Source organism: Vicia villosa, unplaced genomic scaffold (assembly GCF_029867415.1).
Source record: "Vicia villosa cultivar HV-30 ecotype Madison, WI unplaced genomic scaffold, Vvil1.0 ctg.002930F_1_1, whole genome shotgun sequence".
Taxonomy (NCBI): Eukaryota; Viridiplantae; Streptophyta; class Magnoliopsida; order Fabales; family Fabaceae; genus Vicia; species Vicia villosa.
The window spans coordinates 130596-146280 of record NW_026706070.1 but is presented as its reverse complement, the minus strand read 5'-3'; the positions used below and the strand labels follow the sequence as shown (position 1 = coordinate 146280).

General features: G+C 36.6%; 1 non-coding gene across 1 annotated transcript; it reads left to right on the top strand.

The window, feature by feature from the left end:
- The first annotated feature begins 15188 nt into the window (after positions 1 to 15188).
- Positions 15189 to 15295, top strand: LOC131640080 (small nucleolar RNA R71). The gene has a single exon (XR_009295147.1). It is a non-coding gene; the product is annotated as a small nucleolar RNA R71 (small nucleolar RNA).
- Positions 15296 to 15685: the final 390 nt, after the last annotated feature.

Sequence of the window (15685 nt, the reverse complement as noted above, 5' to 3'; positions counted from 1 at the left end):
GACTTTAAAATAATAATTAAATTAAATACTTAGCTTCGGATCTTGACCAGGCGCATAGTCAGAAAGCATTTGAAAAGTCAACCCTAAAAAAAAAGGCACAGAAAAAGAAATATTTTTAGTGTATGGAATGATCGTCGTAAACCCTTATTAGGTACGAATTGAATAAAATAACGTAAACGATTTAATTAATTATTGGTCTTGCGACCTAATTAATTAAATCGAGAAAGAGAAAATAAAATCGGACATAAAGGTATTTTTTATGAATTTTTTAGAGTTAAAATGAAATATATATGAATTTTTGAAAATATATAAGTAAATAAATATAATTTAAATAAATTAAATAAATAAATATATAAGTAAAATAATTTAGATAAAAAAGGTAATTATAAATAAATAAAAATAATAGAAAATAATATATATAAATAATAATTCAAATAATATATATATATATATATATATATATATATATATATATATATATATATATATATATATATATATATATATATATATATATATATATATATATATATATATATATATATATATATATATATATATATATATATATATATATATATATATATATATATATATACTTGTTCATTGTTTTCTTTGTTTTCTAAAATCTAATAAATATTAAAATAGAAACAAAGAAAATAAATATTTGTTATAAAAAAAAAGATTTTAGAAAACAAAGAAAACAATGAACAAGTATATATATATATATATATATATATATATATATATATATATATATATATATATATATATATATATATATATATATATATATATATATATATATAAAATAGAGTTTATGTAATTAAAAATAATTTTTTTTGGAAAACTTAGCTTATGATCGTGTGTGGCGCGCGCTGAGGGAATATGATACACCTGCGTTGCCTGGAGCGTTGGAGGGAACTTAAATGAGATCCAGTGGCTGATGATGCGAGGGTACACACTAACGCGTGTTTCATGTTGCACACGATTCGCCTGCAAATGAAAATCCAAACGCTCGCGAAATCGTTTGAATGGACCAATCAATAGACGACACCTCATCGTCTTCTTCCTCTCGCCAATACTTTTAACAGCGTTCTTTGCCACAAAGCGCTGTAACATGTGTTCTTCCTCCCTGCAAATAACGAATAGGGGCAAACCGCAACAAAAATATTTCGCACCAGGTCCATTAAACTCGTATGGACATTGAGAATTCAGCCATGGTCTCAATTGGACCTGATTTTACCTGTAGCCAAAACCCCTAAATTGAAAGCTTCGAACCCTAGCTATGGAACTTGGCTCAAACGTGCCTAGAAACTCAATTAAATCTCCATAAACATTGATATCAACATGAGAAACAAGAATACACATATGAATTTGATCCAAGATGCATGAATGAATGGGTTCGAATCAGAATAGGAATCGACCAAAAATTACTTACAGTGCTTGATTCTTGATGCTTTAAGGCTTAAGGATGATTGAGACACACTTAGTGATGTCTTAGGAACAAGTCTTGATCGATTGTAACACCTGAATTGGCTTAGAACTCCAAATTGAATCTTGAATTTTCTTCTCCTTTTGAAATCGGGTTTGAGGTCTTTGGATGCAGAATTCTCTAACCCTTGTGATATGGACTTGATCAATATATATAGAGGGATGATTAGGGTTGATAATTGTGGAGAAAATCTTTGTGAATCAATCTTTGAAAATTTGATTTGGAGCTTGATTGAAATATTTCTAATTACGACCAAACTCAATCTTTTTTCACCACTTAACCCTTGCACGAATTTTGTAGTGATTATTGAACATTTTTGTGATTGATGATGATTGGAAATAAGAACAAATCATATCTTTTATATTTTATTCAAAATTGTTTTGACTTAAATCCATGATTTTAATAAATAAAAATTTGAATAAAATCAAATATTCATTATTTTTTCGTGGCTTTAAGATTAGAGCTTCTAGATAACTTATTTTGCAAGATTGGATCTTAAACTCATGGGCCTCTTTGCAAAAATATCCAAATTCGTTCACATTTTTTCCTCCAAAATAGTCCAACTTTGACAAGGTCTATCTCTCTCAATTTTTGAGGTATGGGAGTGTTCTAGGACTTTTTAGAAACCTTAGAGAGTCCTCTAACCAGTGTCTTTTGTCTCATATCAAAATTATTTTCCATGTTTCTTATGTGTTCTTTTGAAAAAAGTGACTTTTGGTTGATTTTTTAAAAGGACCTATAATGTTTTGGTCCATATCTCTTAAATGAAGCATTTTTAGACTTGGCATGTGAGAGACAAAGTTGTAGAGAATAAAATTTCCTTCAAGATGAGCTTTGGATGGAAAATTTTTGATTTTCCATGTGAGAGTTATGGCTGGTCAAAGTTCAGTTGACTTTCTCCTATACAAACCCTAATTTAGAAACTTTTTGATTTGTTGATCTTTGATCTTTCCTTGATGAACTATGATTAATACTTGATCAAATGGTGAATGATACTTCAATATAAGGTTCTTCACAAAAAATTAGGAGTTTTCACTTTACTTTGACCACAGTTGACTTTTAGGTTAACCTAGTTGACTTTTAGGTTAACCTTGTCGACTGTTGACTTTCTGAACAAATGAATGACCAATTCTTTGAGCTGAGACTTGATACTTGTTATAGAGGTAATGTGAGATATTGTAGGACATATGGAGTGCCTTGGAGCCATAGATCCATTGATTTTTCCTCAGAATAACAAAACCCTAATTCTCTGATATTTGCTTAGGAGAGTGTATCTTGGAGCTTTGTTTCTTGTTTTGACCTTGGAATAGGAGAAATAGTATGGGAAAATTTTAGGGTATGACAGATGCCCCTGTTCAATTATCTTAAACCTGAAGATGTAGAGTGATTTTGTATGCCAGTCGATATCTGATGGTTGAAGATCCCATCCAGGTGTTTGGAGAGGATGTATGATTGAGATGGGCTTGAAGATGCCATCCAATTTGATATACTTGAGAGTCAAAATACGTCGCACGTCGGACCGTTTCTGAGAGATAGACTTAGGATGAGTTAGACTGGAGGATGGATCGTGCGTTAGATCATATCCAAATTGCACCCGTAGATGTCTGGAAAACCGTGCGTTAGGTTGAAGGATAAGTCGTGCGTTAGACTAGTTCCTTTATATTTGTTGGAGATTGACCATGTCAGCACCGTTCGTAGTAACTGAATTAGATCTTTGATTGTCTCTTGATTATCTCTGAACTATCTCTGGAGAATACCCGGAACTAAGTGTCAGAACTAAATCTCTGTCTTGATTATCTCTGAGCTATCTTTGGAAGAAATCCAAAATTAAGTATCAGAGCTAAGTCTTTGTTTTGATTATCTCTGAGCTATCTTTGGAAAATATCCAAAATTAAGTATTCAGAATTAAATATCTCGGTCTTGATTATCTCTGAACTATATTTGGAAGATACCCAAAATTAAGTGTCAGAATTAAATTTTTGTCTTTATTATCTCTGAACTATCTTTGGAAGATATCCAAAATTAAGTATCAGAAGTAAATCTTTATCTTGAATGAGTGTCAGAATTAAATCGTTGACTTGATTATCTCTGCACTATATCTAGAAGATAATGTTCATTTGATTTGTAGGAGTAGAGTGAAAAAGCAACATTGATTTTATGCAATGTCATGATGTATGCATTATGCAACGAGTCTGAGAAACTTACGTGTTATGTATGAATTCATTATGAAGTAATGTATGCAATGTATGAATGACATATGATATGTAAATATGATTTATGTTGTCTTGATTGAGAAAATAAATCTCTATGCCCTTGTAATTTTGTTGTTTGATCTTGTCTTGAAGATGCTCAGCTGGAGATTTATGGTTTTGCTTGGGGTGAAGGTGATTCGGAATAATTGATCTTGATGTACCCTGACCGGGGATAAGAGATATGAATAAACCATGTTGGAGAAGAGCAAAGTGTTGGAGTACCGGTAGTATTGAAGATGTGAACTCTGTTGAGGAGCTATGTCTTTTGTTGGACGAGTACGTTTGAGGATATCTTCTTTGAGGATAACTCTGTGGGGATATGATCCTGTGAAATCGGCTTTGTGGAAGACGTGGGGGTCTTGAATGTTGCCCCCAGAATAATAGTAACTACCATTCCTGGATTTGTGTTGATTAGAACATGCCAATGAATATTGATCGAAGTATCAACTGGACTCACCTAGATTTGTCCCTGCTAGTAGGAACTTTGGAAAGATTCGCCTCGCGAGGATTTTATGAGATGTGCAATATGGGCGACATGCCCCTAGTAATTAGTATGATGCCCCTGACGGATCGGGAAATAGTTTGAAATCCACTCGGGATGTATGCCTTTGATTGTTTGGCATTTGAGAGATTCTTCGAATCTTAACTTCATTGCCCCAGATTGATCGGACAAAGCGGGTCATGCCCCTTGTATACGTAGGAGGCGATGCTTCTGAAATGTTTTTGTCTGTCGAGATAACTTTGAGTCATTAGCCCTAACCTGTGCAAATTCATTCTGATGCTAACATTTGAAATTATGTAGCAAAATATGTTTAATAATGAATTCATGAGATGCAATGCATATGTTTGTCTTGAGTTTTTGAAAAACATTAAAACAGGAGATGTAAAAGCGTGATATTTGTGATATTTGTAAAAATGAAATATCAACTCAGCATTTTTGGTAAACCTTAAGGAGTCAGGATACCTTTTTGGTGACAACATGCTTTCGAACTAACCATGCTTCAGTTAGGACTTTCAAGGGTTGTAACGTGGCTTGGTTCACAGTTTAAGAAACAAAGGATAATGGCTCAAAAATTTATTTATACCCATCCTCATCCTCGTGATGTTCTTCAGTCCTAAGCTCAGTTAATTCAACTTATGCATTCAGGTTCCAAGAGACTTTTGGATTTGCACCTTTGATAATGATGATGGTTCATAAGCAAAGAGAACTTTTGAGATGGCAGTCACTTCTTCCTTTTGGTAGTCACAACATTGCGTTGTTTAGGAATTTATTGACTTCTCTTTTTTCATCTTTTTGATATCCCTAACTTTTGCCTGAACTGTCTATTTTGAGCTTACAGTCAGCGGGATGCCTTGATTTTTGCCTAAGTCATCTCTTGATTTTGACTTAGCAGGATTTTCTTTGTATATATGTTTTTTCATTTTTTTTGAAAGATATTGACTGCCTTGCTTAATGACTGGTGAACCATCATTGGCTTTTGATTGATATCTCCAACACTTCTTTGATGTGTGCGGAGGAACGCTTGTGATTGAAACGTTTGTTGAAAGGTGTACTGAATGATTCTCTTAAAATAGAATGCACGACCAAATTAACTGAGAACTACTTTGCCCCAGGTTATGATCAAGGGTTTTAATTAGTACAAGAAAGAAACTTCTACTTCTTAGGCTCAAAGGGGTTAACGAGGGATTAACATCCTTATATCTCCACTGTTTAGGAATTGAAACAATGCCTGTACATCGTCAACATAGTCCGTTCAAAAGCATATTGTATGAGATTGCGGTATCGTTTTCGTCATCCTCCCTCAAAAGGCTTACAGCTTAGCAGGAGTTGGATAAACACAAAACATATGCAAAGTAAAAAATACAGTTTAAAATGAATAATAGCGAAATAATTTATTCAAGACAAACATATGCAATGCAATGATGATTATTAAACAGATAATGTCTATCATAAGTCGAATGTTTAAACAAACAGAAGAGAAATTGCAAATGAAAGTAAATTTAATGATCTAAAAGTCCATCTTTCTAGCCATCCACAGCATTAGCAATCTTGTTGTGATTAGGCATGGGGGCAGTGATCACATTAGGAGCTGCAAGAGGGTCGAACTCAATTTCGCCTGCGTCGATCATATCTTGGATCTTTTTCTTCAACGACCAACAATTCTCTATGTCGTGTCCAGGACTATTGGAAAGATATGCACACCTCGCATTGGGTTTGTAGCTAGGAGCAGAGGTGTTAGGATTCTTAGGAGGATCCCTTAGGGTAACCAAATTTGCCTTTAGCAGATGTTGTAAGGCTTGAGCTAGTGACATATTGATTTTTGTGAATTGACGCCTGGGTGGGTCTTGTTTGTTTTGACGACCTTGTTGAGGCGCCGGTGTGGAGATCATAACTGCCCCAATAGATTTGTCATGGTTTCTCCTTTTCTGCCCATACACAGCATTGGAATCTGACTTCCCATTGAAATGCTTCTTTGTAGCACCTGAGGATGTAGCCACTTGAATCTTACCACTTCGAATGCCACTCTCGACACGTTCCCCAATTAGTATGAGTTTAGTGAATCCAGATGATGAACTTCCCAGTAAGTGACTATAGAAAGGACCTGTCAGCGTACTCAAAAACATATCGACCAATTCCCTGTCAGTCAACGGAGGTTCAACTCTGCCAGCCAAATCTCTCCATTTTTGAGCATACTCTTTGAAACTTTCATTAGAGCCCATAGACATGCTTTGTAGTTGCATGCGAGGTCAGCATTATATTGATATTGCACATAGAAAGCAGTTGCCAAATCTTCCCATGTATGGATGTTGGTGCCCTCTAGCTGATAGTACCATTCGAGTTGTGTTCCAGATAAACTTTCTTGAAAGAAATGGATCCAGAGCTTCTTATCAGCAGTATGAGGCTGAATCTTCCTTACATAAGCCCTCAAGTGTAGTTTAGGACAGGAGACTCCATCATACTTAGCAAATGCCAGAGTCTTGAATTTCGGAGGAATGACAACCCCTGAGATGAGTCCTAGTTCTTCAAAGTCTAGTCCAGGTACCTTCTGGATTTCCATGGCTTTCATACGTTCTTCCAACAACTTATATTTGTCATCGGGATGTTCATCTTCATGATGGTAGTCCTCTTCTGCTTCAGAGGGCTTGGCAGAATCATGATTACTTTTTGCATCAGTTTTGATACTAGCATCATCCTCTTTGTCACTGTCTTCAGAGGCCTCGACATCCTTGAGTTGCAAGATCAGTCTAAGCCTTTTCCTTAGAATCTTCTTGCCTTTCTTCTTCTTCTTATTCTCGGTAAGGAGCGCTTTCAGTTCATCTTGCCCCTTGGACAAGTTCAGGATCAGATCTTGAAATTGGGCGTTCTGAGCTTGAAGGTCTTTGACTGATTGCTCGAGATTCATGATGCTGAAATAACAGCGAGGAGGTGAGAAACCTGTGGTAAAAACTTGTGATGCAATGTTATGAATGCAGATGCAATTATTTTCAAGGATCTCTGGAAATTTAGTTAGCAACGTTTAAAAATGATTTGGTCGCTTCTTCGTTTGAAGAACTCTGATTTTTTGGTGTTCTTCTATGGGAATCAAGCTCACCATATCCAGTGGGTCATAGCCTCTGATTCGGGATACTTCTGAATTTGATAGTACATGGCTAGAGGAAAATAAATCTTCTTGCCCCTTGATAAATATCGTGCCTCTGAATTGGAAGGTATGTGGCCAGAGGAAAATAAATCCTCCTGCCCATATATGGGAATTCAGTTCTTGATAAGAGCACCTGAAATTATGCGCCCTAAATTCCTAAGATCCTTGAAAGGGTTAGTTAATCATGCTATGTTATGATGTCATGCTGTCATGACGTTATGTGAATGCAGTACATCAGGAAAATCGTAAGATAGTAGGGACGAAGAAGTCCCACAAGCAAAACCTGCAAGGAAATCAAAGGGTTAGATAACAAACAAGTCACACAAGAGTCCTTAAGTTCAAAGGCTCGCATGGAGTTTGACTAGGTAACTACCCTTCCCCAAAGGTACTTCTATGGATAAGGAGATTTCAGCAACATGTTCTATAAGGTGACTCAGAATTGTCAGCCCCCTCTAAAGCACCCTCGAACATGGTACATGCATACCACGCAATGATACTTTAGGAAGAAACCTATCTGAGTTGTAGTATCGGGTCACGACCATAACTTGGCATGCACCAAGAATAGCCCTCCCACTACGTTCCTAAAAGTTAAGATGGGTTAAAGGTGACTAAAGGTCCCTGAGCTCCGACGCACCCAAAGATACATGCATAAACCTCTCTCATGCAAAAGAGGTACACAATAACCAGTGGAGGCCTAACTCAAGTGCGAACTCCATTTTGAACAACCCCAAGCATGCACAAGGGGGGGTCTCCATGACCATGCCGCTCCTAATCTTAAGTGTTCTTGAATCCGGGAATAGGATTCGTCCTTCATTGATTTCCCAAAACAGCCTTGGAAAATAAAACAAGCAAAACAAACAATAGAAAACATTTTTTAAAGTAAATCCTAAACTTTTAAGGTAACCCCTCTTTTATCGAAAAGTCCCCAGCAGAGTCGCCAGTTTTGTAATACGGTGAACTGACTTTAAAGAAATGTTGCGGTTAAGCATGAGTCGCCACCGACTTTTATTTTATCCAAATATTCAGAAAGGCTAAAAGAAACAGAAAAAAATCCTTTTTAAAAGAAAACGGGTTCGGGGGGTAATTTATGCAAAGGGAAGGTGTAAGGCACCCTTTGCATCCATGGTTTTCCATGGGCTCTTAATTGCTTTGCTCGTTTTTGAAAAGAAATGTAGAAGAAGAGAAAACGGACTTTAGCTCGTATATGAGCGTAGCCATTTTGAAGGTTTATGAGAAAGAATATGAAAAAAGTTTAGCCATAGCAAGGCAATTAGGAGCAATTACCTTAGTATTTGAAAAAAACGTTCTTTTAGACTTTCAGGGTGAAAGCGTCTATCCATGCCATAAGAGGGCAGGAAGCCTTTCATTTAGAGGTTGAAGGGTCGTCGCAATGTCGTTCGCCATAAGACTGTCCCATGCCATAGAGAGACAGGTAGTCTAAGGGAAGGACCAGAATAGCCTTTCGTAGGCAGCCAGAAGATACCTCAGCCTTTCGTAGGCAACTTCCGAGGGTCGAGGTCATATTTGTGTATCGAAGGCAGCATCATTAGGGTCTTATGACCTTTGCATAATCGGGGCAACATGGCTGAGGTATCCTCGTATTCGAGGGACACGACTATTCTGCAACAAACACAAGGCAACAGGCAACAATGCAACAGGCAACAGAGAGATTACCAAAAAAGTGTGCGTGGTTACAACAATCACGTGATTTGATTCAGATATTTATCTTATAATTAGTTATTCTAGGTTAATTACAAGCCTGCACTCCCTAGAATTACTAACCACAACAATTAATATTAACAATTAAAGCAATAATGGGGCAAGGGAAAATGAACCCAGCGGGGGAAAGGGAAAATGAAACCAGCGGGATAAATAGAGCAATAAGTCTGAACAAGTAATAATTAAGATCAGGGTTTAGGGTTACCGACTATTCAAAGCTTCGGCAATTGGCAAACCCTGAAAAGGTGGGAAAAATAGCAAGCAAAAGTAGGGTGAGTGCATTATCAGTCCAAATGTCAACTAGGGTTAACCCTAATTTAATAAATAAAATAAAATCAAATAAACAAATAATTAAAATAGAAAAGAACACTTAGCTTTTGATTTGATCTGATATGGTTGGCAGTCGGAGGAAGCCTCGAGCTTAACCCTAAAAAATGGCAAAGCAAAGACAGATAGAAAGAGGAAAGTGAATGTAGGCAAGACTTTATTTAAAGGCAAACCCTAATTAAAAGGAAACAAAATAGACTTTAAAATAATAATAAAATTAAATACTTAGCTTCGGATCTTGACCGGGCGCATAGTCGGAAAGCATTTGAAAAGTCAACCCTGAAAAAAAAGGCACAGAAAAACAAATATTTTAAGTGTATGGAATGATCGTCGTAAACCCTGATTAGGGTACGAATTGAATAAAATAACGTAAACGATTTGATTAATTATTGGTCTTGCGACCTAATTAACTAAATCGAGAATGAGAAAATAAAATCGGACATAAAGGTATTTTTATGAATTTTTTAGAGTTAAAATGAAATATATATGAATTTTTGAAAATATATAAGTAAATAAACATAATTTAAATAAATTAAATAAATATATAAGTAAAATAATTTAGATAAAAAAGTTAATTATAAATAAATAAATAAATAAATAAAAATAATAGAAAATAATATATATAAATAATAATTCAAATAATATATATATATATATATATATATAAATATATATATATATATATATATATATATATATATATATATATATATATATATATAAAATAGAGTTTATGTAATTAAAAATAATTTTTTTTGGAAAACATAGCTTATGATCGTGTGTGGCGCGCGCTGAGGGAATATAATACACCTGCGTTGCTTGGAGCGTTGGAGGGAACTTAAATGAGATCCAGTGGCTGATGATGCGAAGGTACACGCTAACGCGTGTTTCATGTTGCACACGATTCGCCTGCAAATGAAAATCCAAACGCGCGCGAAATCGTTTGAATGGACCAATCAAGAGACGACACCTCATCGTCTTCTTCCTCTCGCCAATACTTTTAACAACGTTGTTTGCCACAAAGCGCTGTAATATGTGTTCTTCCTCCCTGCAAATAACGAATAGGGGCAAACCGCAACAAAAATATTTCGCACCAGGTCCATTAAACTCGTATGGACCTTGCGAATTCAGCCATGGTCTCAATTAGACCTGATTTTACCTGTAGCCAAAACCCCTAAATTGAAAGCTTCGAACCCTAGCTATGGAACTTGGCTCAAACGTGCCCAGAAACTCAATTAAATCTCCATAAACATTGATATCAACATGAGAAACAAGAATACGCATATGAATTTGATCCAAGATGCATGAATGAATGGATTCGAATCAGAATAGGAATCGACCAAAATTGACTTACAGTGCTTGATTCTTGATGCTTTAAGGCTTAAGGATGATTGAGACACACTCAGAGATGTCTTAGGAACAAGTCTTGATCGATTGTAACACCTGAATTGGCTTAGAACTCCAAATTGAATCTTGAATTTTCTTCTCCTTTTGAACTCGGGTTTGAGGTCTTTGGATGCAGAATTCTATAACCCTTGTGCTATGGACTTGATCAGTATATATAGAGGGATGATTAGGGTTGATAATTGTGGAGAAAATCTTTGTGAATCAATCTTTGAAAATTTGATTTGGAGCTTGATTGAAATATTTCTAATTATGGCCAAACTCAATCTTTTTTCACCACTTAACCCTTGCACGAATTTTGTAGTGATTATTGAACATTTGTGTGATTGATGATGATTGGAAATAAGAACAAATCATATCTTTTATATTTTATTCAAAATTGTTTTGACTTAAATCCATGATTTTAATAAATAAAAATTTGAATAAAATCAAATATTCATTATTTTTTCGTGGCTTTAAGATTGGAGCTTCTAGATAACTTATTTTGCAAGATTTGATCTTAAACTCATGGGCCTCTTTGCAAAAATATCCAAATTCTTTCACATTTTTCCCTCCAAAATAGCCCAACTTTGACAAGGTCTATCTCTCTCAATATTTGAGGTATGGGAGTGTTCTAGGACTTTTTAGAAACCTTAGAGAGTCCACTAACCAGTTTCTTTGGTCTCATATCAAAATTATTTTCCATGCTCCTTGTGTGTTCTTTTGAAAAAGTAACTTTTGGTTGATTTTTGAAAAGGACCTATAATGTTTTGGTCCATATCTCTTAAATGAAGTATTTTTAGACTTGGCATGTGAAAGACAAAGTTGTGGAGAATCAAATTTCCTTCAAGATGAGCTTTGGATGGAAAATTTTGGATGTTCCATGTGAGGGTTATGGCTGGTCAAAGTTCAGTTGACTTTCTCCTATACAAACCCTAATTTAGAAACTTTTAGATTTGTTGATCTTTGATCTTTCCTTGATGAACCATGATCAATACTTGATCAAATGGTGAATGATACTTCAACATGAGGGTCTTGACAAAAAGCAGGAGTTTTGACTTTACTTTGACCAAAGTTAACTTTTAGGTTAACCCAGTCGACTGTTGACTTTCTGAACAAATGAATGACCAATTCTTTGAGCTGAGACTTGATACTTGTTATAGAGGTGATGTGAGATATTGTAGGACATATGGAGTGCCTTGGATCCATAGATCCATTGATTTTTCCTCAGAATAACAAAACCCTAATTCTCTGATCTTTGCTTAGGAGAGTGTATCTTGGAGCTTTGTATCTTGTTTTGACCTTAGAATAGGAGAAATAGTATGGGAAAATTTTGGGGTATGACACACATTATTTCGAAAGGTTCACTCCAGTCGGGAGGTTGCATAATCGGCGTAGATATTAATGCTTGTTTAAGTGTTCGAAATGCTTCAGCGCCTTTGTCGTCAAAGATGAATTCGGCATCTTTCATCAGTAATTCAGTTAAGGGCTTGGTTATTTTAGAGAAATCCTTAACAAAAAGTCGGTAAAAACCTGCGTGTCCTAGAAAGCTTCTTATTTCTCTAACTGTTTTGGGAGGTTGAAGGTTTTCAATGATTTCGATTTTTGCTTTATCTACTTCGATTCCTCTATCGGATACGATGTGTCCAAGTACGATTCCTTGTCGAACCATGAAATGGAATTTTTCCCAATTGAGTACTACGTTGACGCTTACACATCGTTTGAGTACTAATTCAAGGTTTTCTAAGCATGTTTCAAAGCTTCCTCCACAGACAGAGAAGTCGTCCATAAAGACTTCCATTATCCCATCCAGGAAATCGGCAAATATTGCCATCATGCATCTCTGGAAGGTTGCGGGTGCATTGCAAAGTGCAAAAGGCATTCGTCTATAAGCGAACGTACCATAAGGACATGTAAATGTGGTCTTTTCTTGGTCGTCAGGGTGAATAGGAATTTGGAAAAATCCGGAGTATCCATCCAGATAACAAAAATGTGAGTGTTTAGCTAGGCGTTCGAGCATTTTATCTATGAATGGTAAAGGGAAGTGATCCTTGCGAGTGACTTTGTTTAGCTTCCTATAGTCAATGCACATTCTCCATCTAGTTTGGGTACGTTGTGCTACGGATTCGCCTTTTGCGTTAGTGATTACGGTAACTCCTCCTTTCTTAGGTACGACATGAACAGGACTAACCCATTTACTGTCAGATATTGGATATATTATTCCGGCTTCTAATAGTTTTTAAATTTCCTTTTTAACAATATCGCTCATGATGGGATTGACTCGTCTTTGATGCTCCCTAGAGGTTTTGCAATCTTCTTCGAGCATAATGCGATGCATACAGAGGGAAGGACTTATTCCTTTCAGATCTGATATGTTATATCCTAGAGCGGTTGGGTATTTTCTTAGGACAGTGAGTAGTTTTTCGGTCTCGGTTTGTCCTAAATTGACATTAACTATGATGGGTCAGTTAAGTTCTTCGTCTAGGAATTCGTACCTTAGATCAGTAGGTAGTGTTTTAAGTTCTATAGCAAGTTTCTTAGGTCCAGGTATAGGATCAGGAGTTAATGCTAAACATTCACTCAGGTGGTTATCTTGATATTCCCCACGCCAGTTGTCATCTTCAAAAATAGGCGGTATAGGAATTCTTAGGATCTCGTTTTCCTTATGTGGTTCGGATTTTATTTCATCCACACACTCATCGATGATGTTGGCAGAGCAGCATGTGTCAATTATAGAAGGTGCTTTCAGCAATTGAGAAAGAATGAATTCAATCTTCTCTTCTCCGACTTCGAAGGTAAGCTTTCCTCGTTTAACGTCTATAATTGCACCAGCAGTTGCTAAGAATGGTCTTCCTAATATGATCGGGATGTTAGAATCTTCTTGGATATCCATTATGATGAAGTCAGTTGGGATGTAAAATTGGCCTACACGCACAAGGATATTTTCTAACATTCCCACAGGTTATTTAACTGAACGGTCAGCTAGTTGAAGAGACATTCTCGTTGCCTTAAGCTCACCCAGGTTGAAAGAGGCATCAAACTAGCACTGGCTCCTAAGTCGTACAAGGCTTTTTCTATAATAGTCTTTCCTATTACGCATGGTATGGAAAAGCTACTAGGATCTTTTAGTTTGGGAGGCATGTTATTTTGGATGATAGCACTACATTCAGCGGTAAGCGTTACAATTTCGTTATCCTCGAGTTTCTTTTTGTTTGATATAATTTCTTTTAAGAATTTAGCGTACGAAGGCATCTGAGTTATAGCTTCTGTGAAAGGTATGGTTATGTTTAATTGTTTCAGAAGTTCTACAAATATTTTAAATTGCGCTTCGGTTATGGATTTAGCTAATCTCTGAGGGTAAGGAATTGGTGGCTTATAAGGTGGTGGTGGAACGTAAGGTTTTTCTTTTTCCGGTTCCACTTCGGTGTTGTTCTCATTGGTCTTAGCAGTTTGATCATCAGTTGATGTCTTTTTGGTTTCCCTTGGCTCTTGTTGTGACATGGGTGCGTTTTGAGTTCTAGGATCGATAGGTCCATCGTAGTTCGTTCCACTTCGTAGTGTTATCGCGTTCGCATGTCCCTTAGGATTAAGTTGTGGTTGAGCAGGAAACATGCCTGCAGGGGAAGCAATAGGTGCTTGTTGTTGAGCTACTTGTGAGATTTGTGTTTCTAACATTTTGTTATGTGTAGCTAAAGCATCTACTTTGTTTGATAATTGTTTTAGTTGCTCACTATTATGGATGTTTTTATTCAGGAAGTCTTTGTTGGTTTGTTGTTGGGAAGCTATAAAGTTTTCCATCATGATTTCTAGGTTTGACTTCCTAGGGGCGTTTTGAGCAGCTACAGGCGCTTTTTGATAGCCAGGTGGGACAGCAGGTGCTTGTCCAGGCGCGTACAATGCATTGTTGTTCTTATACGAAAAGTTTGGGTGGTTCTTCCATCCAGGGTTGTACGTGTTAGAATAAGGGTTTCCTTGAGCGTAGTTTACTTGATCAGATGGGATACCAGTCAAGAGTTGACATTCGGCAACTACGTGTCCAGCTAATCCACAAAATTTGCATTTAGGTGCTACACCAGCCGCGGTGGCTGAAGGAGTGATGGTTAAGTTTTCGATTTTTTGAGTTAAAGCGTCTACTTTAGCGTTAACGCGGTCTATACCACTTACTTCGTACATTCCTCCTTTGGTTTGGGTTTTCTCTAGAGCAGCTCGTTCTCCTCCCAATTGATAATGGTTTTGTGCCATGTTCTCTATGAGGTTGTATGCATCATCTTGGGGTTTGTCCATTAAGCTCCGCCAGCAGCGGCATCTATAGTCCTTTTAGTGTTATAAAGTAGACCACCATAGAAAGTATGGATGATCAGCCATGGTTCGAGTCCATGATGAAGGCATAGTCTAAGCATGTCCTTGTATCGTTCCCAAGCTTCGAAGAGTGATTCGTTATCTTTTTGGGTAAATCCGTTGATTTAACCTCTTAGCATAGCGGTTTTGCTAGGCGGAAAATATCTAGCTAAGAATACTCTCTTCAATTCGTCCCATGTAGTTATGGAATTGGAAGGCAGGGATTGAAGCCACACTCTAGCTCTATCTCTCAAGGAGAAAGGAAAGAAGCCTAATCGAATAGCTTCGGAACTAACGTTGTTAGCTTTGACAGTGTCGACATATTGCACAAACACGGATAAATGGAGGTTGGGATCGTCTGTAGGGCTTCCAAAGAGTTTGTTCTGTTGAACAACTTGTACCAACGAAGGTTTCAGTTCGAAATTGTTCGCCTCAATTGCAGGTGGTGCAATACTTGAGCGCGGTTCAGCGTGTGAAGGAGCGGCATAGTCTCTAAGAGGACGAATAGCAGCCATCTCTAACTTCGGGGT